General features: G+C 35.4%; 1 protein-coding gene and 1 long non-coding RNA gene across 10 annotated transcripts in view; both read right to left on the bottom strand.

Annotated features, from left to right (window-relative positions):
* Nucleotides 1-26,196, bottom strand: part of bcam (basal cell adhesion molecule (Lutheran blood group)) — a 115,396-nt gene that overhangs the window by 74,382 nt on the left and 14,818 nt on the right. The gene's annotated exons all lie outside the window — the stretch shown is intronic.
* Nucleotides 702-4,217, bottom strand: LOC147833345 (uncharacterized). Its single transcript, XR_015511394.1, has 3 exons — nucleotides 3,102-4,217; nucleotides 1,994-2,409; nucleotides 702-1,709 (listed from the first exon to the last, which is right to left on the bottom strand). It is a non-coding gene; the product is annotated as an uncharacterized LOC147833345 (long non-coding RNA).

Genomic DNA, 26,196 nt, shown 5'->3' on the forward strand with positions numbered 1-26,196 from the left:
ATGATGATCTCAAAACATTATGCAATTCTGTGTGTGCCTCACACTGGTGAGTGGATTAGACAAACCACTTGTAGAAAAAACAATCGTTCATCTTGCTGACACTTTAACCAACACTTGCACTAGTTTTGTACATTTGCATAAGACACTTTCTTACAACCACTCCATATCTCTAAAAATGCAATGTGCATTCATAAAGTGTGCCTTACACTGGTGAATGGGCTTGACAAACCACCTGTAGAAACTCTCTCTCTACAGAAAATGAATCCCCCCGCTTACTCTAGCAATGCTGTACTACTCAGTGCCTCCCCAATTGTGAATCACTTTGGAAAAAAGCTTCTGCTAAATGGGCGATGCAGTGATGCAGTGGGTAGCGCTGTTGCCTCACAGCAAGAAGCGCGCTGGTTCGAGCCTCGGCTGGGTCAGTTGGCGTTTCTGTGTGAAGTTTGCATGTTCTCCCTACATTCGTGTAGATTTCCTCTGGCTTCTCCGGTTTCCCCCACAGTCCAAAGACATGCAGTACAGGTGAATTGGGCAAGCTAAATTGTTTGTAGTTTATGAGTGTGAATGAGTGTGTATGGATGTTTCCCAGAAATGGGTTGCAGCTGGAAGGACATCCCCTGCGTAGAACGTGTGCTGGATGAGTTGGCGGTTCATTCCACTGTGGCAACCCCAGATTAATATAGGGACTAAGCTGAAAAGAAAATGAATGAATGAATAAATGACTCAATGTATATACAGAAAGGCCTGGTCCAGCCAGGACTCAAACAGCAACCTTTTTGCTGTGAGGTGACAGTGCTAACCACTGAACCACAGTACAACCAGTACAATACTCATTATTAGTTAATTCTCTCTAATTTGCGGACAAAAGCATCTCTCAGTTAATGATACCATGTGTGAAATGTTCTACTTGCATATGGTGACATTAATTATGAATACTGAACTTTTTAATGCTCGTGTAATACAAGGACTTCAAATACCAGGAACAAACAAGAAAAAGGAAATGGAGAACCTGCAGAATAATTGATGCGAACTGATTGCAAAATGCTTTTAGTGAGCAAGAGAAATTGTTGATTCACTCCTGATGTGTTCTGATGAATGACAACACTAAAACTGCTTGATGTTTGCGTACATGTTGAGTGCCGGAAAAGCCTTTCATTTAACATCTTACTTCATCTCTTCAGTAATGCAGATAAATGAGATAACATACTCACATGTCACATAAAAGCATGCAATCACGTTACTGTACACTGTTCCTGTACATTGCTGTACATACTTCCTCCTGCGTCAGTACTGCATCACACACTACATACATGCACTGTTGACCAAATGTTTGAGATAAGAAATTAGAATATTTTCTAATAAAAAGCAGAGTTAATTCTGTCAACAAAAATGGCTTGACATTGAATCTTGACAGGTCTGCTGCATCAGTAACATGACTCAATCCATGCTCTGATCTATTGGTTTAATGAATGAACAATGCAGCAGCTTAACCAAAAATTTGTGTTAGTTTATATCAGGGGTGTCCAAACTTGGTTCTGGAGGGCCGTTGACTTGCTGAGTTTAGCTCCAACTTGCTTCAATGCACCTGCCAGGAAGTTTCTAGTAAATCTAGTAAGACCTTATCTGCGTCCCAAATAGCACACTATGCACTTATGCACCACACACTCAACAGCATAGTATATGGATGTAATGTCATCCCAAATGGAACACTAATGTTTTTTTACTAAGCAGAAATTCTAAATTTTTCCCTGATGATGTTTGATGGTGGCCATTGGCCATATTAGGGAAATAAATGACCAAAGTACCAAATAATACCTGCCATGAGTAGAACCGCATTTACCACAGGGAGGTGCTATAATATCTCTCGTAGGAGAATTCTGCTTTCACAATCCAAAATAAATATAGTAATCCAACTTGAGCACCAGAAAGCTTTGTCCCTTCCACAATGTGAGCAAAGTTGCGGTCGTTGAGTGCGTAAAGTGTCCGTCATTACACATTTCATTTTACCGATTGAATAAATGCATCATCCGGGTATTTAAAGTGCTCTTATTGTTTTTAGAGTTTTCAGTGTGAACACACTATTTAAACTATAAAATGGCATAGAATAGTACATAGGTATACGATTTGGGACGCATCTCTTGATTAGCTAGGTCAGGTGTGTTTGATTAGGGTTGGAGCTAAATTCTGCTGGACACTGGCCCTCCAGGACTGAGTTCGGAAACCCCCGGTTTATATCTCTTTAACTACATTTTATTGTCATCTTTTATGTCAACAATAAATCATTGTTCATTTATTAGATGACCAGATCAGAGTCATTTTTAGTATTTTTAGTATTAAGCCACATTACTAGCACATCTCTCAAGTTTCTGTTTGTTTAGCCAAAGCAATAGCCAATGAATAGTCTTCACCCTTATGTTCACTGACGAAACTAATATATATATATAAAAAAATAAATAAATAAATAAACAAAAAAAATATATATATTAATAAATATAATAATTAATAAATATATATATTAATCACCACATAAAGATTCCTGAGGGATCATGTGACCTGACTGGAATAACGATGCTGAAAATTCAGCTTTTAATGACAGAAATACGTTAAACTTTAAATCAAGATCAATATAAAAAGAGTTTATGAAAATTGTAATGCTATTTCACAATTTTACATTTTAAATTTTACATTAGATCAAATAAACTTCTTTTAAAACATAACAAAATGGTACCTATTACAAACTTTACCCCATTAAATGTTAAATGTGTGAAAGGTTTTAGCTCCATGGGTATAAAAGATCAAGTTACATATATTCCATAAGGTATTTTGTAAATTTCAATAGATATAGTTATATACTATAGATATATCAAAACCCAATCTTTTATTATTTATTCGCAGTGTTTATGCAACCTAATTTGCACAAATATAAAGGATTTTTTTTAGTATTTAAATTTTTTAAACTCTCAGATTCCAGATTTTCAAATAATTGCTTCTCAACTAAACATTGTTCTATACTCCCACACCTTAACCATATATTACCATACATTAATTAAAATCGATACAGATTAAATCAGAATTATTACCCCCCTGAATTATTAGCCCACCTGTTTTTTTCTCCCCAATTTCTTTTTAACAGAGAGAGAATTTTTTTTCAACACATTTCTAAACATAATAGTTTTATTAACTAATCTCTAATAACTGATTTATTATATCTTTGCCATGATGACAGTAAATTATATTTGACTACATATTTTTAAGACACTTCTATACAGTTTATGAAGTGACATGTAAAGGCTTAACTAGGTTAATTAGGTTAACAGTTTAGGATATTTAGGCAAGTTATTGTATAATGATGGTTTGTTCTGTAGACTATTAAAAAAATATAAAGGGGGTAATAATTTTGACCTTAAAATGTTTTTTAAAAAATAATAAAACTGCTTTCATTGTAGCCAAAATAAAACAAACAAGACTTTCTCCAAAAGAAAAAAAAAAATATTATCAGACCTACTGTAAAAATTTCCTTCCTCTGTTAAACATTATTTGGGAAATATTTAAAAAAGAAAAAAAATAATTCAAAGGGGGGCTAAAAATCTTCAACTGTATATTTTATCAGTTTTTAGATGATGTATAAATACAAATTTTAAAAAAATGTACCTTTATGACTGGTTTTGTCCAGGATCACAAATGAATAGATGATTGAATTGCTTGCAAAGTGATGTTAACAGATAGGATGGTAGCATTGAGACACAGATAAACAGAGAGCTGAATGAAGACTTTTGAGTTGCCCACCAAAGCATTTCCCCTGTGTGGGACATTCAACACTAATCTGTCTAATTATGAGACACCTGGCGTGTATCGGTCTGTTAACACACACACATTTAACCAACACTTCCACTTGCCCTTTCCATCCCTGCTCAAAAGAGGTCGGCTCTATCTATAAACTCCTAAGACATCAGAAAGAAATAAACGCTTCCTGCTTTTATCCGCTGGGAAATGCCTTATATCTGAAGGGCGGAGAGGACAACAATGGAATGTCAACGAGGTTACATGCAGGGGGTAATTGTCTTTGCGGGACGGTCACTAACGGGATGGAGATGGATGGGGGAGGGTGTGTCTCTTTATAGGGCGGTTGGGGTCAGGTCATGAACAGGCCTGCCCTTATTGATTGGCTTGCATTAGTTTCATTCTGACACTGCTGGAGGTTATAAATCAAAGATCAGATTAAAAAAAAAACTTCATTAAAAATAGCATAAGATTATGGTCTTTCTTTATGTAAATGACATTAATGAGTACACCCTTCACAGATCTCTTTTAAATGAATAATTTCTATAAGATGCTTTATAATAATATATTTGTGCATATACATTAGTTTAGTCAATAACAAAGCCAAAACGAAAGAAACTCGTTTACTCGTTTATGTTGAGCACTATTAACAGGTTACATAAAGGGAACACTTTATTTTATTGGTCCCTATTGCACATTTTGTTGACTAAAAGTTGCATTGCAACTACATGCCAATTACTTTTCAATTGAGTATTAGTAGACTTTTTGCTTAATATCTGTTGATACTGCTCCTTTAACATTTAACTGACTTTAAGAAACTTTACAAGTACGTCCACTTACACTAACCCTAACCCCAACTCCAACCTAACAGTCTACTTATAATCTAATGAGAATTAGCTGGCATGAAGATGCAATGTAACTTAAATTCAACAAAATGCATTAAAGACACCATCAAAATAAAGTGATAACAAATTTAATTATTCAGAATGAAAAATTTCAACAGACCTTCAAACACTAATGGACTATCAAATGAAAGGGTTACCCATGTTTTTAATTGTGGCTATTTCCGTTTATATATATATATATATATATATATATATATATATATATATATATATATATATATATATATATATATATATATATATATATATATATATCTCACATATACTGTATGTTTATATAATAATACATTAAATATTTAAATCATATACATAAAGTAGTAAAACTATAGTGACAAGATGTTCTTTTTCAAATAAATATAAAAATAGATATTTTTACAAGTGTAAATCATAATCTTATACAAATGCAATGGGGGCTAAGCAATGATAAACATTTAATAATATGTGCAATAAAAGAAAAATTGTCTCATAAAACGAATTCAGTTTAGTAACATGGGAATCACAATGTGTATTATCATGGGACAAATTAATGAGTGATCTATAGAATCTGAGAGCAATGAACTCTTAACTTTGAAACAGTTAATGAATACTAAGAAACTGTTGACCAGATACCCATGAATGCTGTGACTCCACATCACTTAGTAACCAATCTTAAAGTGATACTTTATTCAGAAATCAAAATTTGACCATGATTTACTCCACTTATTCTAAACCCATGTGTTTCTTTTTTCTGTTGAACACAAAGAAGATAAGTTTAAAAATGTAAAAAAACAACAACAAAAAAACAGCTAATAATCTCCATAGTATTTTGTGTTTCTACTATGGATGTCTATAGCTGCTTTTTTCCCCAACATTCTTCAGAATATCTTGTTTTGTGTTCAAGAGAAAAAGGACATTCATCCGTTTGGAACCGCTTGAATAAATGGTGAGAAAACTGTCATAGCCCTCCACTTGTATGCTTATTTATTTTATATTTACATTCAATATTTGATCAGTACAACTGCAATAGTCTCAAGAACAGGGTTTAAACCTATTCTACAAAATTACTTTCAAAATACCTCCAAAAACAGCAGTACAAGACATACATTTTACAGTAATAGGTCTCAAACTCGATTCCTGGAGGGCCGCAGCTCTGCACAATTTTCCTAAACTATGCAGAGCTGCAACCCTTCAGGAGTTTGAGACTATTCTTCTAGAGGATATAAAATAGATTTTAAAAGTTTAACAACTGAGTTGAGCCTAGGCAAGCTTCTGGTTTAGTTAAAATATTATATTACAACCTGTAAATATTATTAATTCTATAAAAAAGATGTTATTTCAGCCTCTTAAATTTTACAATGCTTCATTATGAATTGAAGATTTTAAATAAAACAAAACTTTACTTAAAGAGACAGTTAACTCGAAAAAAAAAAAAAAAACTGTAATCATTTATTCTCCCTTAACTTATTCCAGTCTTATTAGAGTTTCTTTCTTCTTTCTTCACAAAAGAAGACATTTTGGAATAAAAATGATGGTTGCTGGTACTCATTGACCTTCGTAGTAATTTTCTACTATGGACGTCAATGGGTACCATCAACCATCATTCTTCAAAATATATATTTTTGTGTTCAACAGGCGAAACTCAAAGGTTTAAAACAACATGAAGGATTATGTAGTATGGATGAAGTAATTTTCATGTTTGGGTGAACCATCCCTTTAACATTCCATGACTTTCCAACAGAGAAAACACGACAACATAAAAACAAACAGTACTTCTAAAAAAAGACAAAATGATTGAGTTTTTGAAAATTGAAAAAAGAAAGATATAGAGAGAGAGCGACCACCGAGTCACAGAGTAAAAGCACCGTAAAAGTTTAACAACAGAGCGAAGCAGAGCCTGGATGAGCGTCAGTACAGATCCAAATCTACAGTGCGAACTGAAGAATCACCCTTATCTGCATCACAGACACAACACGTCTTAACCTGCAGGAGCCAGAAACTACAGAGATGAGAGATAGCACGAGGGGGAGGTGGAGAGTGTCAGGGACACAGCGCTATAATTAATGAACAGAGCCAGAAAAATCTGTAAACACAAAAGTTGAGATGAAAATGGGGCGTCAGTATACAGACACACACACAAACTCGCATATATAAATAAGGGAGATTGAGAAACACATCCTGCTGTGGACCACACATGAAATCCATGACACAATCGCAAACTGAGATAATCACACACACACACACACTCTCATAGCTGCTTAAAATCCATCACTCAACGTCGGATGTGGAGACAAGTGTTCCTTAAGGCTGTGGATAGGATATGAGGATCGGATGTATGTATTATTACATCTTCCTCTCTTTTTATGATTGTACAAAAAGGGTTTCTCAGTGTGAAGGTGCTCACGTCGCCTTTCAGTAATGCTGTTGTCAGTAAACACATCTTCATCTGACCCTTCATCAGATCTGACTCAGACACTCCACTACCTTCAGAAAACATGGTAAATGCCAGGATTTATGATCTGTACTTTAAAAACAACATGAATCACAAAGGACCCTGAAGGATTTTAAAGGGATAGGTCACCCGAAATCAAAGTTGACTCATGGTTTCGTCTCGCAAAACCTTTGGGATTTTATTTTGTCTGTTGAAGACAAAAGAAGATTGAAAACCAGTAGCTATTGACATTTACAGTAGGAAAATATGAGTAACACACAGCAGTTTGCAACAATATTCCTTTGTGTTCAAAGGAAAAGAAAAAGAAAAACAAATAATATAATAAAAAGTCATGACAGCAACTGTTCTTGTCACTTAAACTTATTTTAATGAGTCAACTAAGTTTCAACTAGTTTGTAATCAAATTCCAATTTAAGCTTATATGCAAATCGCTTATTTCACAATATGCATCTTTCCAAAGCAGCTTTATCAAATGCCACATCATTAAATTACAATCAATATCAGAAAGAGTTAGGCCTAATTCAGCTGCAGTTATACAATATACAGTATAGTGCACTTAAAAAAAAGTAATATCTACTCTACCTGACAAAAGACTTATCATTGATCCCAGTTGTAGGAGCAACAAATAATAATTTGACTTCTAGTTGATCATTTAGAAAAGTGTCAGAAGGTATTATTTCGATAAATCATTTGTTGAACTTCATACGAAACTCACAAACACTGCAGAAGACCTATTAGAACCCGCATGGACCCAAGATTCAGATATAAATCAGTCAAGTTTGGAGCAGGAAAAATCATGGTTTGGGGTTATGTTCAGTATGGGGTGTGCGAGAGTAGTGGATGGCAACATCAACAGCCTGAGGTGTCAAGACATTTGTGCTGCCCATTACAAACCACAGGAGAGGGCACATCAAAGTACCAGAAAGCAAAGAAGGTCAAGGTGCTTCAGGACTCGAGAACAAGGTGCTCCAGGACAGAACATTTGTCTAAGCAAAGTCAGACCTTACTGTCCTAATTAAATAATTAATAATCAAGGCATGATTATATTTTATTTTGGTAAAATAAGCATAATCTAGAGGCCTTTGCCTTTTATATAAGCCACTTCTAATAACAAATGATCAACTAGAAGTCAAGATATTATTTGTTGTTCCTAAAACTTGGATAGTCAACAAGACTTTTGTCAGGTAGTGTATGTATAACACATTTTCAATGAAGGGATCAGATCAAAATAATAAAGAACAATATGTGTTTGCTTAAGACATTTGTGCTGTCCTCATAGGGTCGTCATCATCTCTATACAAGTTAACAAAGCTTAACCTTTTTTTTTTTTTTAAGTTTGATCGATGATATTTGAGATGACCAAAAAAGTTCAATTGATTTATCTAAAAAGTAACTATTATTATTCTTGGTTTGTATTTTTAACAGTGAATGGTGACAACTTTCACTTCATTCAGGGTGAACTATTGTTTTGTATATGTACAAAATGGTTGTCACATGCAAAGTTGGAACATCAAAATAAAAGGAGCAGTGACAGTCAAGAGCAAAATGCAATAATGAAATGTGCTTGCTTGTCTGCATTCCAAAGACAATAAGATACAAGGACAGAACAATAATCAGCCATCAGACGATCAAGGTCAGCTGGAGTACTAATTTATCACTGCCTCAATGAAAACACAAACATACAAACAGATACAATGCTGCTTTTCACACTGATCGAATAATGATATACTGTATATGCACGCCTACAAAACAGACTTAAGAACACAGAGGACGAAGGAGAGGAGACAAGCATGGTCTGATGGGGATCTGATAATTAGAACAAAGAGTGAAGAGCGAACAAAGACACGGGGAAGAACCAGCATCGCATGATCACAAAAAAAAAAAAACTGATGTTTATCATTAGGGTGGCAGGTGACAAATTATCATTCAGAAATCCAGACAGGGAGAGGAAGGAAGTAAAACTGAATCTAGAGATCAAAGCTTAAATCCCACTAATGGATGTTTCCTTTAAAACACACTGTTGACTAAAAAAAGTTTGCAACTATTGGTCAACTGGCTATCTGTGGGGCATTAGTGCACTATAAAAAAATATCTGTAAAATTATTTATTTTGTGATTTGCTGTATTTATTTCCGTTTATTATGGTTATGAATTAAATTATGGGCCCTTTTTCTCTGCTCTGCTGATTTTTGTTTTTAAACATTCAACTGTGCAGTGTAACAAAGTGACTTTTATTGACAGTTTGGTGCTTTAATATAATATATTAGAAAAAAAAAACAGAGAATTAAGTTTTTTAAATACCAAAAAAAAAAAAAAACCTGAAAGTTTATTGCCAGGTTTTGTACTGTAAAACTAACCCAGACAATTTATTGCATCAAAAGCAATATGTTGCATCATATTTTGCAGACGATATACATATAACATCAAAAGTTGTTGGAGGAAAGATCAAGGTCCCATAATTCAAAAGTATTAATAAATGAAAAACATGAATAACAAAATAAGGAAAACTGCTAAGTTATAGAATATATTTATTTATTTATTTTTTTTTACAGTCAGAGTGTTTGCAGAATTAGTGTTAATAGAATAAGTTGACATAACTCTAAATTCCCTTTTAGCAGAATTTATTTTGCCATCAAGTGTTAGCAGATATTACCTATTTCATGTCAGCATTTTTTTCAAACAAAAAGCAACTAGAAAAGGAATTTAAGCAATTTCCACACCTGTTTACTTTATTCAAAATGTTGTGTTTCTTTCATTTTCTTTCTAGATGGAAAAAAAAAAATTGTCTTGTGCAAGTAAACTCTCATTTCATTGCCCAGAACAATAGCTCTGTGTGCTTATTGTGGCTTTCTTAGCTGTTGAGCAAGTATCAAGCCTTCAATAGGTGTTTGGCAGACATTCTGAAGAATGTTCTTCTAATTTCAATTTGGCATTTCATATCTGATAATTCATTCTAAAAAGGCATCAGAAAAACAAGCAGTGCTGCTTTTCTCATAGTGTACATCACTATCCATAGTTTGATAAATTCGTGTTGGTTGATTTTTTTGAGTCATATTGATTTCACACTGTTTTATTTTTTCAAGCAGGCTGAATACACCTTAGTCAGCATGCACTTTAAGACCTTTTTTTGGTGTTTTAATGCAGATAAAAGCACAATTGCCATGTTGCACACATGAGTAAACTGAGCTAAAGGCGAAAACTATGCAGGAAATAAAAGAACTAACCAGATGTGAATGTATTTTAAGTTCCAACTTCTGCAGTTCATTGTTTAATCAATGTGTGAGTGTAGGTAAGTGTGCAAAAATCTAACTTTGTCTAACTACTTCTATTTTGGCTCTAACATGTGAATGAAAACACACATTGATTAAATCAAGCCCATCAACTCTCCCAATCTTTGCAGTCATAAATCTCTTAGTGGAGTAATATTTCCTTTGGCTCCATTTCTGTTGATTGTTCATGCTGCTGTTTTGCAAATCCCAGGATATACTTTTTTAGAAGATGTGTAAAAACCATATGAAAGTTTAAAAAAAAATATGCTGGAATCTTTTTTAAATGCACTCACAAAAAGAAAAATCTTTCAAACTAATTATTTAAAATGAGCTGAAACAACACAATTCTTGACATTTCATTGGGACAACTTAATTTGTTATGTTCAATCCACATAAATTTGTTTAAAGTGTTAAGTTAACTTAATCAATTTGTATTGGGACAACATGAATGGATTGTATGGAACCCTGCAATTTTTACAGAGTTTTACAGAGTTAAGCAGGCATCTACCAAAGATGCCATAGAAAAACATCAGCTTTCCAACCTCCAATGCAAAACTCACAGGAAAGTCATTGTGTAATGCAGCCCTGTTAAAACTATGACCTCAACACTGTAAAAAAATATGTTAATTAATAGTTTCGTATTTCAGAAGACACAAGTGTTTTCCATTTACTTCAATCATTTCCCTTCGGCTTAGTCCCTTATTTATCAGAGGTCGCCACAGTGGAATGAACCAGCAACTTATTCAGCATATGTTTTATGCAGTGGATGCCCTTCCAGCCACAACCCAGTACTGGGAATGTTTTACATTTATTTACAGATGTGAATTGTATGATGGGACCTTGATGGGACCACCGCTCTGTTGACTTTTGATGGTGAAAACTCTACACTATAACCCGGAAATCGTATAAAGAAGACCCACCAACTCAAGAGGAATGGTTTAAAATAATAGCATAAATTGAGGAAATAGAAAAAAATGACACATGCACTTACATTACAATTTGAGATCTTTGAAAAGAAATGGAGTAAATGGCAGGCTTTCTCCACAACGACATTATAATTATTCAAAATTTAATAATTACATAATTCTAGAGGTTATGCATCACTGTGAGAATATATTTGGCAATATTTTGTTAGATTTAATTTTATACTTATTCTATTTTTTTTCAAGGTTAATTGAATATTTTTATGTATGCATGTACTGTATACAGATATACATGTGCAGAATGGATGTGTTTGTATATATACGTGTATATCTATGTATGTATATGTATGTATGTATGCATTATTATTGGTTTGTATGTTTGTTTTGTTCCCATTATGTTTCTAAAAAAACAATAAAAACTAAGTATTAAAAAATCAGCTCTACAGTTTAACAAAGTGACTTTTATTGGCATTTTATATAGTTAAATTATATAATTCATAATTATAATAACATAATTACTAAATAATATATAGACAAATAAATCTGTAAGGTAACAAAAAATGTACTGGCTGTTTATTGCAACCATCATTTACAAAACCAACCCAGACAATAGATCCCTTTAAACTATTAAAAATGTTAATAAAGGCCACTTTTCATGACTTATCCAGGTTAAAGGTTGTTGGAAGAAGGATTAAGGTCCCATAATGCAATTCAAATGCATAAATAAACAGGAAAAATAAAATAAAAACTGAAAACATGATTCACAAAAAATAGAAAACTGCTAATTTACGGTAAAACACTGAGAAAAAGATCTGATTGTAAAACAAATCCATTGAGCAGCAAAGCAATTAAAAAAATGGATGAAATTCAAGACAGGCAGCTGTGCTTCAACTCTTGCAGGATGGACAGAACCTTGGGCATGTGGAGATAAGAGGAGGGATAGTCCGAGAGAGTCGTATAGAGGAGGGCGGTGAACCGGAACCTTGAGTGAAAGAGAGCGATAAGAACAGAAGCTTCTGTTGCCTCCCCGTTCTCCCATTGTTTCTTTTGTAGTTCAGAAACACAAACAAAAAAATCAGATGGATGAAGTAGCTAAAGAGTTGCACCATTTTCACATGCAGCGGCTCAGAAACTAATTCTTATGCCATGTAATCTGTTTTGAATAATTCCCACTATAATGCAGAGAGTGCATGCAAATGAATCACATTATCAGTAAGCACAAGTCCTTCCTGCTGGAATTAATATCCAGAGAAATTACGAAGGATGGAAAACCTTCCATAAGTGCAAATAAGATAACGTTTCAAAAACTCACAAAGTGTACCGCTGAGCTCAAATATGAGAAGCATTTGGAAAAACATGATAAAAGCAAACATTTAATGAAGTGTGATGTAATCTTTGTCTTTCTTAGGTAGGCAAATACGCACACATTTGACATGAAAAGGCATGTCAGTTTATCCACTAAAAATCAAACACATATACACACACACACAAGCACACACACAGACTGCCGAGGTGACTGTAGTACATGGCAGAATGAGAGGAAAGTGTCAGTCATGGAAACTAGTGTTTCTTTGCTCTATTAAATCTGTCACTAAATCTCTAAAGGGGTACTGTGTCATGAACTATCCGCTTAGGACCCCAGGGGGTGAATGTTTGTAATGCCTGAACAAAAACTATTTGTAAACACACTAAGCTCTATATGGGCCCCTTTATGTAAGCCACCCACAGTACCGGAACAGTCAAAGTCTGTTAAAAACTTGAGCAAGTTGACAGTGCATCTTCAATTGAAGAGTTCGGTTGCAAAAGCCGTATCAAAAGTTTCTTCTTAAATGAGTGTTTATGTTTAGTTATTTTACTTTAAAAGCAATAAAAAAAAAACTTTCATTACCATAAACATGAAATTATTAAACCTACACACTAGAGTTTGAGAAAAAGCTCTAGAGTAAAAATCAGATGGCAGTTGGAGGCTTATCCATCTCTTCAATTGTAATTACACTATATGTATACAGTGGTTCCTCACTATAACGCGGTTCACCTTTCGCGGCCTCTCACTTTCGTCAATTTTTTTGTGCAATTTGACATGCTTTGTTTCGGGGGTTTTTTACAGCGCATTGTGTTCTGTGTCCTGATTAGTGCATTGTGGTCTGCATCCTGATTAGCGCATTGTGTTCTGCATCCTGATTGGCTGTAGACCATTGTCTATCAATCTCCTCAGCAGCAGAAGACCTCACTGGTTTCCACTCCTGTTAGCTAAGAACAGGACACTGAAGCTACAATTCGCACAGGCTCACCAAAATCAGATAATAGAAGATTGGAAAAATGTTGCCTGGTCTCAATTTTTGCTGCGACATTCGGATAGTAGGATCAGAATTTGGTGTCAACAACATGCAAGCATGGATCTATTCTGCCTTGTATCAATGGATCAGGCTGGCAGTGGTGGTGAATTGGTGTGGGGAATATTTTCTTGACACACTTTGGGCCCATTTGTACCAATTGAACATCATGTCATCTTCGGATGGTTACTTCCAGCAGGATGACACGTCATGTCATAAAGCACAAATTATCTCAGACTGGTTTCTTGAACATGACAGTGAGTTCACTGTACTCAAATGACCTCCACAGTCACCAGATCTCAATCCAATAGAGCACATTTTGAATGTGATGAAACGGGAGATTTGCATCATGAATTTGCAGCTGACAAATCTGCAGCAACTGCGTGATGCAATCATGTCAATATGGACCAAAGTCTCTGAAGAATATTTCCAATACCTTGTTGAATCTATGCCTTGAAGGATTAAAGCAGTTCTGAAGGCAAAAGGTGGTCTAACCCGGTACCATTAAGATGTACCTAATAAAATGACCGGTTAGTGTATATCCACAATAGACTTCAGCAGATAATTTTGCTCTCTATCCAAACTAGCATTTGCTAACTAGACACTTTAAAGATACCATATTTTCAAAAGCTGTAATATTGAGATGTTTATGCTGTATCTTGGAAAATAAATTTGATTTTACTGTGAAAGATGACACATTCACTGCATTCCATTCAGAACAACTCATCTCTATGTCCTAATCCCATCACTTCGAAGGGATGAAGCGTTTAGGGGTCAGAAAAGCTATTTTTTGGAATGTACTTCTGAGTCATCTTAACAGGATGAGGAGACAATCAATGAGGTGTGCTTTTATCACTTCATCATCTTCATTACCTTTTGTCTGCTAGTTAACACCAAAAAGCACACTTGAACAATGAATACATTGCACAGGCTGCACCTAATTTATTGATGTATGTATATTTGCATATATTTATAACTTTAACAGCATGCCAAACCTGCTATTAATGCCAAGAATATCTAAGTGGGAACTCTTAAAATGGTTTTTCGATTGGTCAGAATTAACAGGCAGGAAACTGCCAATGGAACTCTTGCAAGTAAACACACTGGCAGACACAAAATGTCGCTTTTTACTATGGAGGGACAACTGCGCTGGAAATAGTATACTATATTGATTGTATACATCACTTTGGACAAACTATACATTTCCAGAAGAATCGCGGCTGTGGCTGGAAAACAATGTTTTATTGCATTGCAAAAGGCAGAGGTGCATCGCAAGTCACTTCAGGAGGAGGCTTGAATTAATTTAGCCAAACTGCGACATGGTCATCTTCCGGAAGTATTACCAATTATCCATCAGGTAATGTTTTTCCCCCTCTTTCTCTCTGTTTATAATTGTAGGTAAAGCGCTGTCAACAAATATTTTTCCTCCACACCCCATAAGATGGGACAGCGCATCTGACTACGGCAGCTGGATTAGTCCAAAAAGGCGCAGTACTTTTTGTGATTGGGTCTATTTTAGTTTGGATCATGTTCTCACCACAAATAAACCGCTCAAGGGTTTGTTTAAAAGCAAAGGAGTTGTCGGTACCTAGGCTTACTACAAAATGTATTTTTTCACAAAACGCGATGTCCGCCAAACCAGTTTCTTTACAAAGTGTGTTATAACAGTTATAGAACGTTCAGGATGCTGTGCGAGCTCAACATCCACTGGGAAGAGAGTCGCCGCTGTTGAAGTGCTCCGAGTTTTCTCATTGACTTAGCGATAGAGGATGAAGCCTTCAACTTCACAAAAATGTATAAAAACCCTACAAAAGTGGACCAAAATAAAATAATTCTTCGTTTGTCAACAATACGCAAATGCAGCAGGGAACGAGTCTCCGTTGATGTCAATTAAGAGGAAGGCCAGGGAGCGCCTTTTTTCCTGCGTTCCTCCCCATCACAAAATACCTGTCTGTAAGGTGACCTTTGTAAGTTTATTTTTTAAATAATGTCTTACATGTAGCTGAGTAGCCTATCTTAAGATTTATTTATGCGGTTGAACCGATTATTTATAGCCTAAAACCTCATGATAATTCTTGTTGTTGGTGATTTATTATAAGGGAACATAAAGGGCACAGGTTGTTATGAAGGAAAATAAACGATTTTGCTTTTTTACAACAACCAATAAATAAGCTGTTATTACTATTATTATTTTTTATTATTATTATTATTATTATTATTATTATTATTATTATTATTATTCCAGTGAAATAATTCGCGTTTTGCTAAAATAATAATAATAATAAAAAGTTATGTTATGTTATGTTGTGTACATTCTGGCCAAATCTAATTGAGAATCTTATTATAAATCAATCTTTGTATATATTATTCTATATATTAATTTTTTTTTTTTTTTTTTTTACCAATTTAAGATGTTTGACAATGTTAAGATAAATATGTTGCATTCTGGCTTAATTTTTTGACTTGCAGTTTGAATTTATGGACATAAAAGTAAATAAAAATTATCCTGGATTTGAAAATATTGTGGTCCTGGACTTCACTGAGCTCAAGTAATAGTTTATTGTACAAAAATTGTAAATGAACTTGACTGTTGATGTCTTAAATAATAATGTAAAATAACCAACATTTTTCAAAAAGAATTTATCTCGTTTTGCAACAAAACTCTTTAGAAATTTAATGATAACCAAATTAATTTTCAGTTCATTAACTTTAACAACAAATAACAAATGAAGACTTTAAATGCAAAAAAAAAAAAACCCTCTAAAAGTCATTTGATATTTTCTTTTAAAATTAGGATTCATAGTTCTTTTCATTGCCTTTCAAGTGAAATAAATGAACATAATCATAGGAGACTGAGAAAAATCCTCATTTTAGGAGAATATTTCAGAAAGCCTTTAGAGGTTTTTGCATCTGAATTCTTCAAATGCAATCTAGTAGACCATTTTAAATCAGAAACGAATCATATCAATTTAAGCTGGACAACTAGAACTTACTAGGCGATGAACCAGCAAATAGCTAGTTTGAATCACCTTCCATCTATAGTGACCATCTATAATCCAGCTATCATGTTTCATGTTGCAAAACAAAGCTGCCATCTATAGCTTTTACGGGAGGGAGCACACCTGGAGAAGATTGCATGGCCCCAGGCTGTGTCCTAACTCTCAGGCTAAGTGTGGATTTTAGCATGTTTGCTGAAGGTGGGGGTTTTACAAGGTTGAAGAAGGGTGAAAATCAGGGTCCATGTCCAGGCAGGTATGAAGAAGAGAGAACGGAGAGACTAAAACATAAGAGTGTAGACAACAGCCATCTGTCACCTTAAAGAGGGGGTGCAGATGGAGAGAAGGGGGCAGGGTGTCGGGGTAGTTTCTGTGTGTCTGTCACTCAATCTACACCCTTTAGATTTTTCCATGTGCAATGTGCTCCATTCTTTATCAATGAATGACACGGCAGGGGCTTGAGGAGTCATGCCTTTAAAATGTGTTTCCATTTGAATGTGTTTGTGTGTGTGTGTGTGTGTGTGTGTGTTTTGTGAGGGGCTCATGGTTACTGCCCCAGAGCAGTTTCATCCTGTGTTCATGACTTCATTGTTTAGTTGCGTGTTTGATGTCAGGCTTGAGCTCCGTGCCGGACAAACCAACACAAGATGCCAAGTCTACCGTAACACATAGCACTCTGTGTGTGAGGTTGTCTGTGTGTGTGTGTGTGTGTGTGTGTGTGTGTGTGTGTGTGTGTGTGTGTGTGTGTGTGTGTGTGTGTGTGTGTGTGTGTGTGTGTGTGTGTGTGTGTGTGTGTGTAGGGAATTTGTTTGACTGAAACAGAGCAATGGTCCGAGCAAGTAAGAGAAGTGGAACGAAAGAGACGTAGGGATAGAAAGACAGAGAGACCACAGCCAGACATGCCAGTGAGTTTGTGTAAGCTGATCTGTGGAGCCAGGAGTGTCCAGCTGTCTCTCTCCCTCTCTGTCACTCCATCCAGAGCTCAACACAACATTTCAACTATCATTCCCAGAGCGAGAGGGATGGAAAGATCAAGAGAGAGTAAGAGGAGCACACAATCTCTCATTATTTACTAGTGTTACTACTGTAGAGCTATTGAGAAGCCATGTATAATCTGACACAAGCAAAAAAACTCACCATAAAACCTCAACATATTTCATTTTGTTATTGGGTTTTTATATATGCAGATATTTGTGCATTTGAAGCAAAATTACAATTAAAATTACTTAAAGAGGGATTTTTGTTTAATCAGCAAGAGTAGCACTTTAACACTCCAACTTGCTTACTAACCGCCAACCCACTAAACAATAGTTGAATAAAAAAACGTCAAACTGATTCTTCAGTTAATCCTGTGACAAAAAAGTGACAAAAAAGCATGTGCTGTTTTGCTTTATTTCGATGTGATAGCCTTTTAGTAAACAAATTCTACATTTTTTGAGCTTTGGGGTCACCACTGTTATATTTGCTTTTAGTATTTTTTTTTTCTTCGGTTGTGCACCAACTTAAGATTGATGAGAATGTTTTTGTGCATTTTTTTGGTTAACCCTAAGTGAACAATTGCTGCAGTTAACAATTTAACTGGTGCACAAGTACAAAAGTATGTCTGCATGTGTGTGCACATGTGGCTACATGCACACAAGCTACACTAAAAGTGAAAAGCTAAAAATGGAATTCGATGCACTGGGTCTTAAAAATAAAATAAAATAACAGTTAAAATAAATTTTAAAATGTATATAAAAAATAATAAAATAGGGAAAAAAATTAAATTTTATTAAATAAAAAAATTTATTAAATAAAAGTTAAATAAATTAAATTAAATTAAAAACTAATGAAAAAAAATAAGGAAAAATCAAGAAAATACAGGAAATAATAAAATAAAATAAATAAGTCAAATAAATAAATAAAAATAAAATAAAATGAAAAATATTAAATAAATAAATAAATTGTATTAAATTAAAAATAAAGCTAATGAAATAAATCAAATAATAAAATAAAAATAAAAATAAAAATAAAAATTAAATTAAATTAAATTAAATTAAATTAAATTAAATTAAATTAAATTAAATTAAATTAAATTAAATAGTGATGTGAGATTTGGACAAATATATATATATATTGGTGAATATATATTGATTTTTCAACCAAAGACAGACATGAAAAGGCAAATACAATTCCATTTGTAAATTGCACAGAAACTCCATACCTTAACTTCAAATAAACCAGTAAAACTGTACATATTTTGAATATTGTATATTGTTGAAATCCCAAACTAAGTGTCATCTTAGAAAGAAAGTGTTAGATATGGGACACCCACCTCAACCCATTTGCCCAGCACATACAGGAAGCAGATGGAGAGATGAGAAGGAGCAGATCATGGGGTTGAGGAGGTTGACTTTGACAATGATTACACCACCTTGTGTGTTGGAAGGGGTTTACAGTAGTTAATGCCAGAACATGTTGCTGGTTGATGCCACCTGGCCATATAGCAGCGATGGCACCACTGACATTGGTTGGCAATGTGGCCCTCGCCATGGAAGCACCAACAGGCAACCCTCGCCTCCCCCCATCTGCTTTCGTCCTCTTTTCTCACACACAGATCCATGGCGGATCCGATCACCAGCTGGTACTGCTATCATTATGCTGGGACCTCCCAGACATTCCACTTCCTATTTTTAAATGCGGTTCAATCCAAATTTCTTTCTGGAATGAAAAAGCCATATCCACGAGCTCCTGTTTGATAGTATTGCACCCCCACACACTTGTCAAACTTCAATGTCAACACACACACAAACACGCATATACTGTAGTATCAGTTCTGTCAGTAATAAACACATTCCTGATACGCATAGTCAACAACACATCAACCAAGGGATAGTTCACTCTGTCATCATTTACTCACCCACGTATCATTCCAAACCTGTGACCTTTTTTCTCTAAGGAACATAAAAGAAGCAATATCTCCATTTATCTACACTGTAAGGTGACTACTAGAGAATGTAGAAATCAAAAACAAGAAAGTACCATACAAATGTTACAATTTTAAGTATTGTGTACAATTTCTAGTCATACTATAGAGATAGCAGGTCGACACAGTGGTGCAGTAGGTAGTGCTGTCACCTCACAGCAAGAAGCTAGCTGGTTCTAGCCTCGGCTGGGTCAGTTGGCATTTCTGTGTGAAGTTTGCATGTTCTCCCTACGTTCACATGGGTTTTCTCCGGGTGCTCCGGTTTCCCTTACAGTCCAAAGACATGCGGTACAAGTGAATTGGGTAGGCTAAATTGTCCGTAGTGTATGAGTGTGAATGACTGTGTATGGATGTTTCCCAGAGATGGGTTGCAGCTGGAAGGACATCCGCAGAGTAAAACATATGCTGGATCAGTTGGCGGTTCATTCCGCTGTGGCATCCCCAGATTAATAAAGAGACTAAGCCGAAAAGAAAATGAATGAATGAATAGGGATATCATATCATAGTCATAGCATTGTCTGTGAAATAGACCAAAGCGGGTTTTTAGTATGTAACCAGTTCTAGACTCAACTGAGTCTATAATTTAAACTCGACCAGTCAGTTGCATGAACAAATCAATAGCGCATTAAAGCAGATCAATTGATTTTACTTAAAGAGCCCTTATTATGGGTTTCTGAAAATGAGCTTCCATGCAGTGTATAACACCGCTCTAAGTGAATGAAAATATCCAGCTGAGAGTTAAATCTGAAGATGCATCTTGTTTAAAAATATTGATTGTTTAATGAAAGATTCGACTCAGAGTGATTTAAATGATTCATCGTTCATCCGCATTTTTGCCTACTTGTACTAACTTCGACACGAAACAATGACACGCGAACACTCCTTTCCCTTCAGACACTAGCGTAGTGCGAGGGATCATGGAATTGAGCACGTAATCATCAGTGAAGAGTACTACCACTTCGTTTTTACATCAAAACCTCAGTATAGCCAACCGTGTGCTGTGTTTGTTACTGTTGTTTTTTCTGATGATTGATACAATAGCCTACCATGCAGCTTGGGATTTGCCGGGTATTCGTTAATAGAAGATAGATCAGCAAAGACTACAAAAATATGGGATTTTGTCAGTAACTGTTACACAGATTGTACGGACCAGTTTCTTCTTTCTCCAGATCATGTAAGTGTTTCTCCTTCCTACATAACATGAAGTATGATTAACATGGTTGCCTCTTTTCTGTAGCTTGCATAATAAGTATTTAATATTGTGTTGTAACTTGTAATTGCTCCGACGGTTTATAATCACATATTTGTTATAGGTCAGGCCAGGTTATCTCTCAGGTTAAATCTGTATTGGCCATTTTAAATATTGTGTCCAAAACCACTTTGTAAATGTGACGCTCACAATCTCCTGCTGGTTGTTGCTATGACCACTATCAGCTGTTTCTCACACGCGTGACACAATCAATTTTCCAAATAGTTTATCTTTTGCCACTGTGTGGATAAATACTGAATGTGTGTCTTTATTTTTACTTGGGGTTGTCATTAAGAAAAGAGGAATATGCTGGTGTTTAACTGCATTGCTTTAAATGCATTCCTGCATTGGGCTCACACATATACTCTGCGCTCTGAATACTTCTTAACCATGCTGGGTGTATCTCTCCATCTCGCGATGAATGTTGTCGACCAATCACAACAGACTGGGTCATCGGACCATATAGCGCAGATTAGCCTCATGCAAAGTAGGAGTTTGGGAACAAATGAATCGCTGAACAAATCATATGGGAGTCGTTGGGATAATTATGTAAAAATAAATACATATTATTAGACAATGAAAGTGTTTTTGACCTTGCATGCATATCAGCCTGTTGTTGGAGATCCCCAAAATCAAAGTATGACCTTTTTAATGCATAAAAGGAGCTCTTTAAATAAATTATACACAGTTATTCCCATACACACAGATGATAATATAGTAGATGACAGTATTTTAAGTATGATAATCCAGATTATAGTGCTTTTTCACACAAAGCTATTGATTTGTACAGATTTGTGAAATAAAAATGCTAAAGACACATGGGAATACTTCTAATCTATAGACACATTTCAATTGCCGTCAACCTCGAATTTACGTTAGTTAAAAAAAGACACGTTTTTAAAACTATACTTTGTATTATGTTATTATGCAAGGTGTTTACAGCATTTGGCAGTACTGTAAATTTGTCATTATTCCCTCTTCCGGTGGCCATTATCAGTCTCACAATTTATTAATTCTTTTTTAAGTCGTGAAAAGACTATTGTAGAATTCTTTGTTATTTGAGCAAATTGGAATGCAAATAAAAATCTCTCTGCGAATGAATCAAGCTCTCTATGTTTACCAAACTTTGACTTCCACTGCCGACAAAACTGCAAATGTGACAAGGGTCTATTTACTGCTTTTGTGTTCTTTTTGAAGCTTGAAAACGGCAGTTCTCATTCATTATACTGTGATTGCGTTGTCAAAAAGCACAGATGACTGTCTTGCCTTACAAAGCCAGTTGTTCACATCTGGAATAACAAGAGTAACCATATTCAACCATGTCAAAAACAGTACTTAGACAAGGCATGAAACAGCAGGTGAAAATAACCCAGATGACCTACTAATTTGTGTGCACTTTTGAAGTGTGCATCAATTAGACCCTATTACCCCATGAGGCCACAGGTGTAAATTGTGACAGTCAACTGATGTTGGAGGCCAGATGACAATAAAAAAATATGGTGAATTTTATCTTCCACATATTCATAGCATATAACTTTTCTTGCAGTAAAAAAAATTCACAATTTAATATGGAAAATATGGATTTTCAGCCATGAGGGATGACGGAATGTTTATTTTTGGCCATCTAAGATGTCGTGTAGCAGACTTTTGTTTCATCAGTATAGCTTTAAAGAAGATTTAGAGCTTAAACTGTGGTCTGATTCATTATCCAATTTCAATTCGTAACAAGCCAGTCATTCACCAGCACTTTAAGTGTCATTATATTACATGAAGATGTTAACCAAGGCTGTAGATTAAAGGTGATAATGTAGTAAATAATGTTCAAGTTATTTTACTGACCAATATTTCACCTTACAAGATCGTCAAAAGGATTCACGGGTGTTTTTTGTTTGTCTACACTAGTTTAGTTTCATAAAGTACTTGTTTCCCTTTAATCAGGATTATATGAATCATCAGGGACCTTGTTTTAAGCTAGAAATGTTCTTTAATGTTTCTCTAGGAGGGAAAAAACTGCCACCTACATTTTGGATGGTCTGAGGGTGAGTAACACATACAGAGTAACACATACACAGCACATACAGATTTTAAGTAAACCATACAATTAAACTCGAAAAATCAATCGGACCTTTGACCTTGACTGACTCTGAATCCTGCCTTATGTTCAAAACAATATCTCCTTCAACAATATGTTCCCTTACTGTACCTCAACCTGTCCCACTCCATCATTCTCTTTTCCTCGCTTTGCCCCAATCCAGCCTCTTTCTTTTTTCCTATCACTCCTCCTCCTCCTTCTTTCTGCACTCGTTCTCTCGCTGTGTCTAATCACTCTGCATTAATACCTGCATTCCAGCAGCCCCAGGAATGTCTTAACAATGTAGCCTTGTCCTTTAACTGCTGCACAGGTACAAGTGTGTGTGTGTGTGTGCGCGCACGTGTGGCTACATGCAGACAAGCTACACAGAAAGTGAGAAGATAAAAATGGAATTCAATGCACCATGACTTACAGATAAAATAAGATAAAATAATAAAAAATTAAATTAAATTAAATTAAATTAAATTAAATTAAATTAAATTAAATTAAATTAAAATGTTAATGTTCAGTTATGTTGTTTAAATCAGAAAAGTATAAAAACAGAGACCATGATATTATGCTTCTTTAATATTTCAACAGATTTATTTGTAATCATGTTTAACATTAGAAATGTAATTTCTGCCACTTTTGATCAATTTCATGTCTCCCTGCTAAATAAAAGTATTAATTAAAAAAGAAATCTTAATCTGACTGGCCTATGCAAACTTTAAGTGGTTTAACTTCCAGAGATAGGTTTAGACTCCAACCTTTTGGGGTGACTTGAATGAGTTAGTTACATTATAGACAACCAGCTTCTCTTGCTATGGCTGAAACGCTCTTCCTCTAGCCTTCATCTGGACATCCTGCCATTGGAGGATTTCAGCTCACCATCTTGCGACTCATGAAAAATGCTTAAAAATTTTCCGGGATGTCTTTACTTCTTTACTACTAAATTAGGTAAATGGTCATTTGTCATCTAATTCTGATTTTCACTGTACATACATCTGTACATACATTCTCACTCCCGTTTTATTTATGTCCCTGTTTGTAGAATATAGTGATTAAAGTGACTAAACAAGTAAAGAGATGAGAAAAGAGAGGGAAGGAAGGGGGCTTCCCCAAAAAGAAAAAAGCCAGACATTAACAAAGCCAGTGTGAATGAATGAAGGACAAAGAAAAGGGCAGAGCAGTGTGAGAAAGTTGCCTTCAGCCCAATGAGATACAGTATCACACTCACAAACCAACAACACGGGCGTTTCAAAGAGAATGGGAGGGAGGGAGGAGGGCATAAATCTCCAGATCTCCCATCTGATGCTGGATGGATGATTTTAATGAACATGTGTCCTCTGTTCTCGCCCCGTCAGCCCTCCCCACCGCAGCAGTCAATACGCGCCCACACGGCCTCTCCTACTCCCACTCCCACCGTTAATTGGCTAGGGAATTCCACGTGCCCGTCGTCATGGTTACTTGGCAGCAAACGGAGGGGTTAGACTGACCGCTGCCGTCCCAAAAATGTTCATCCGAGGTATAGAGTGACAGCCGCCACTGTCAGCGGGTGTCCACACCCCATACTGGACACCAGCGAAACACTGTATCTTGCCATGCGGGTCAACTACTTCCCTAAATAACAGTCTAATTAAGTCCGTCTTAAGAAGTTAAAGCACCGTGTGTCTTAGCGCAGAACCATTTCATGAGCTTCTGTGTTTTAACGAACTGAACTAATCCATCGTAAGCCAAATGCCACCGCTGTCTATTTAATTGTCTTTTAAAAGATTCTGGACTCTGCGAGCAATTGGCGGCAAACAAAGAATTACTGCCCCTCAAGAAAGCCTAATTCGATCGCACAAAGCCCATTTCCTTTGATAATACATAACAAGATTTTCATTTGTGCTACATTTTAGGTCTCCAAACTCGATAATCGAGTACATTACGGTCTTCGGAGATCTTAGCGCTGGTAAAATATCCTTCCCAAAAGAGCTGAAGCATAATGTAAATCTTACAAACTTCATTGGTGCTCTCCGAGAAAGGAAAATTACATCCAAAACTGATTACAGGACATTAATACGATTTCAAGTCAAATGGATGGAACCTTTAACAGATGACAAGGTTCGAAACTTGAAACTCAATAGAAAACGTAGCCTTGCTGTCTGTCAGTCATACTATACTGTACAGGGAATTCACTGATTGGTTGAGATTATGCAGGGGGGGAACCAATGCTGGAGCCCCGCAGGCCTGAATATGATTATCAAGCTGAGTGTCAATCAGGGAGGCACTAGAATTAGAGTTGGCACTGAGGTCCTCGGGGTACATCAGACCACCTTTCTGATTAGCTATCAGCCAGGGACACTCATTAACTGCAAACTAAAGCAGAGCACTCGCTAATCTACTAGGATGAAGGCTTTCGATAGAGGAGGGAGAGAAAGAGCGACCCCCAAAAAGTGAGCTCTGTCACGCTTCCAGTGAAAAAAACATATATAAGCATCTTTAAAAATGGATAAATAAAAATAAAGAAGGAAAATTGCTTTAGATTGCATAAGGGTTGGTTGCATAAGACATTGCTGAATTATGTTTATTTGGGATTTTCTATTAGCGAAGATTTTTCCTTGCTTTAAGCATAAACATTATTGGTATGAATACTTGAAATGTAGAGCCTAATACTTATATTCAGAAAGATTGCATGAAAGTAACCATTAATGTAATAAAAGTTTTCCACCTCAAAAAAAAAACTTTCTATCCAGGATTTTGTTCTTATGCAATTTAACAATATTAATAAAACCATTAACATTTCCAAATCATATTTCTTTAAACATATGCTTTTATTGCAAATAAAACAAGATCATCAAACAAGCAATCTAGTATTAAAATCAAATGTGAAATCACATCAGATCACATAATATTTGTTACATGTGTGATTTCAAATGTGACTTGATGTGGTTTTTCTGTAAGTGAATGATCATGTTTTGATACTGTCACTAGATTATTACACACAAAATATTAAGCGGGTCATTTTTTTCATAGGAGCAAGAAGTTGGTCAGATAAGTCATCAGCTTCTAGGCATTCCAGTGCTGGTCATATTCAAAGTCATGTTGACACTGGTTTAAAGTCTCAGGGTTTAAGGACAGCAAAGGGTATTTTACAGGTTGTGGGGGTTGAGTAAAGTAAGAGACGCTCTTGTCCCGCAGGTAATCACCTGAACATGTGTCTCCGGAATGAAATGTGATCTGACTCCCAGTCTGAGCGTGTGAACGGGGAAGCCCCAATCTCAGACAATCAAAAC

The sequence above is a fragment of the Danio rerio genome, chromosome 16 (genome assembly GCF_052040795.2).
Source record: "Danio rerio strain M-AB ecotype USA chromosome 16, GRCz13ab, whole genome shotgun sequence".
Classification (NCBI taxonomy): domain Eukaryota; kingdom Metazoa; phylum Chordata; class Actinopteri; order Cypriniformes; family Danionidae; genus Danio; species Danio rerio.